We start from the raw sequence: 3730 nt of genomic DNA, 5'->3' as shown, positions 1-3730 counted from the left end.
CGACGTGGTTGTTCCTCTTTACCATGATGACAAAAGTCCCCTAACTTTTACCATGTTATTATATTACCCCAAACCTAGATTTTTTTCTAACCCTAACCAAAATGTTTTGTGCCTAAACCTAACCAAATCTTAGCAAAAGAGGAGTACATTTTATTTGTGAAAAGGCGTCATCCAATGTTATCTCTACCCCAAAGTTTGCATTTGAAAAAGTTGATTCCTTTCCGATTGTCAAGTAGAACTAAGTGCATATGTTTTGCAAAAAATTGCGGAACTGACAGAGAAATGACTGGATATGTCAGCACCTTCTAGAATTTCAGTATGACGATCTGCATTTAGATGCGGTTCATAGGTTTGGATGGTTGAGCATACAAAACATGGGACATTGACAGATCTGGGCTCACATCCTGTGTCCTATGTGTTGTTAGATTTTGACCACATAAACACTTTTCAGAATAAACATTTGTCACATTCGACAGGTCTGGTTTTAGAGCATTTCAAAAATGGGGACCACATGTGATTTCAGGGGAACCAAATATACATTGGGCTCACTGAATTCACAAGAGTCTCAGTTTCCAGTCATACCAGATTTCTGAAGACTGTTTAGTGGCCCTAGTATGCAGAAATATTAACATAACAATATCAACATTAAGTGGATATGTTTAGAGATTTGTGGATACCCAATAACCCCAGCCAGATCTTGTAGTTTCATATAATACCAGTATATTCACTGTACCATTCAAACTCCTACTGCAGTCTCTGAAAGACTGGTTTAGGGGGGGTCCAGGATCAATAGAACCCATTTAGAGCAAAAACCTGTAAACAACTGATCAGCCAGAGCAGCTAATATGCATTGGCTGCAAAGTACTAGTATGATTTATACCGCAACTATTCAAAGTCGGCTTTGTATTTTCTGGTTTCATGAAATGCAGAGAAGGTGACACGGGCAAACTGAAATCCAAGCTTTAAAATTCTCCTTGAAAAACCCAGAGGTGACATGACAGTCACTACTTTCATCTCTTCCTAAAATCTGTGATTAGAAGTTAATCCTCCAACTGAGACCAAAAAGATATTTTATAGCCCTGATAATGAGCTAAAAAAGGACAAGGAGCACCAGAATATTACACAGCGCTTTTGGTCAAATGCCACGCAGTAAAAACACACTCATCCTTAGCGCCTCCAGAAATGCATTGTTAAATCTGCAAATGGCAAAACATTTTCGGGTGACAGACTAACTTATTATGTCACTTAGAGGAGCTGTGAGATGCCAAAGGGGTGAGAGAGACCAGAGAGAGGGAGGGAGAGAGAGAGAGAGAAAGAGAGAGAGAGAGAGAGGCGTGCACAGATTTGGGAGTTAGGACTTTCACCATTCCTTCAAGAAATTTGAAACCTGAGGCTGCCCCAGGAAAGCATAAAAATGACAATTTAATTCCTCCTGCAACCGGCAGAAACTCTGCAAAACAAGTTGTAACCCGGAGACTGGAGTCGCCAGAGGTGATTTGTGATGATGTCATCTTGCTAAAATAGCTCCTCATTAGCACCTCTGAAGCAGGTCATATGATTAATCGTCAGCAAAGATTTACAATCCAATTAGAGAGTGTCTGGGTGTGGAACAAATGACTCACCTTTGAGGGAAACACATCAATGAACAGACCCAAATGGGCTTTTTTTGGGGGGGTAATTTTTGTGCCTCGGGGCTGATTGATGCTGAAGTGGACTGGGCGATGTCTCCGGGATGATGCTTGTCACATCCAGAGGCCATCGCTCACCACGCTGGGTGGCCTGTCATCGAAGAAACATGGCAAGCCAGTAGATTCCCAGTTTATTCTTGACATCAAACGCTTTGTTGAAGTGATTTTACATTACATTCTGTCAAAGAACAGCAACAAAAAAAATTGGGTCTCAGTGAGTTTGTGATGGTGCGTGCACGGCATGTGCCTGCGAAAGCATTTCTGTGGGAATGACTAATTTAGCAGCAAGCGCTTCTCCGCTCTCCAGCCTTGCCTGAAGTTTTAATCCCCACATTTGCATGGCTAAACATAGATCAGCCTCCACACATCCACACTGGATATCGACTCAAGGAATATAAATGCTTGTTTTGACTGCACGTTGAAAAATGTTGATTAAACATGCATGAGCTTGCTCCTTTTCCTGTCTCTACGGCCGCCTCTTAAACACTACCTGTATATGATACGGCTGCACAATATATGCACGTTCCTCGAGTGAAGAGAAACAACTTGAGATTTTATTTTATTTTTTCCCTTGTTGGGGCCAAGCCACTCTGTGTTCCAAAGAGTGATTCAATTCCTTGCAAATGGGCTTCTCCAAGAGCTTCTTTGCTGAGTTTAAGGAGAGAGCTCACAGATGCGGAACGGATGCAATAACCGCCGACTCGCTGGCTGATAGAATAGCTTTATCACACACTACTTGCACTGTTGAGCTGCCGTACAGTATCTTCCTGCTATTTCTCACACACACAGAAACGTACAAAGCACTAAATAAGTGACGTGATATACATGAGAATGAAAATGCTTTTAGTTTTGTTGCAAAAAGTATTGATTTCTAGTTGATTAAGCAGGAATAAAGTTGTGTGTGTGTTATGTGGCTGGTAATAGTAGCTGACACTGAACACATCTCAGCAGCTGCCCGGGCCTCCTGTTTGGCAGAGCTTCTTATCTGAAGGTGCCTCTGCTTTTGGCTGTGAATGTGTCTTCAGCTGCTGGAGAAATAACCAGAGTTACTTGTCAAATAAATACATGTATGGATCAATAAATGTTTGTCTTTTTTGTCATAAGACAAAAACATGCATGGTTTAACAAAAGACAAGCCACTCAAGCTGCCCATGAGTTGTAAAGTTTGTTAAATGCAGCAGAGTTCAGACAGATGGAAACCAAACAGGGTTCATGGTCAGCTGTAATGTTAACTCAGTTGCTACGGATATGAATGGCTCAGATGTGGACACACCTGCTCACTGATGTTCATGGATATCAATAATCAGTTGTGTCAAAAAAATGTTTACTCAAATGGGTTTGAGGCCTCAGTTTCAGGTGGTGTTGCATATTGCATGGCCCTCTTTTATATACAATGTACATTTATGACGGTTTAATTCAGAGGTGTTTTATCGTACTCTTAGTCCTCCTAGATCATTTTAGAAGATAGAGAGATTAACAGATAAATATGTACGGAAGCCCTAAAATCTTGTGTTCCATTGTCAAGTGTGATCTGAAATGATGTCCTTTCTTTATGACTTAAAGTGAAAAGAAAGGTTCTGCCGGGTAAGTTTTTTCAAATCTTTTTCATCTGTGAAACAGGTGCAGCTAAAATAAGTTTTCTGTGGATAATTGTTCTAATTAAATGTGTTTTTTCATGTGTGAAACAGGTGGGGAGGTGGGAGAAGTGTCAAAATTTGTTAATTTACCAAAACACAACGTATGAACCTTGTGTTTAGAGTGCATAGAGAAATTAAAACTCACCTGGGAGAAAATATAAATCCTTTTTATCCTATTTAAAACATAGTATTGTAACCTGTTGTGGGCAAAATTATTATTATAACAACAAACAAAATCCCTGAATAAATTTCGAAAAATAAATACATTTGCCACTTTAATTTCAGAGAATAAAGAGATTAAATCTAGTTAATTCTGATTTTTTTTTCTCTGAATATTGCCCCCCCCAACCCTAACCCCCCCGACTGTGTACTTAATTTACTTTTTTAATCCGATTTTAGTTTTAT

This window comes from Centropristis striata, chromosome 5 (assembly GCF_030273125.1).
Source record: "Centropristis striata isolate RG_2023a ecotype Rhode Island chromosome 5, C.striata_1.0, whole genome shotgun sequence".
In the NCBI taxonomy this organism is placed as follows: domain Eukaryota; kingdom Metazoa; phylum Chordata; class Actinopteri; order Perciformes; family Serranidae; genus Centropristis; species Centropristis striata.
This window is presented reverse-complemented; position numbering follows the sequence as displayed.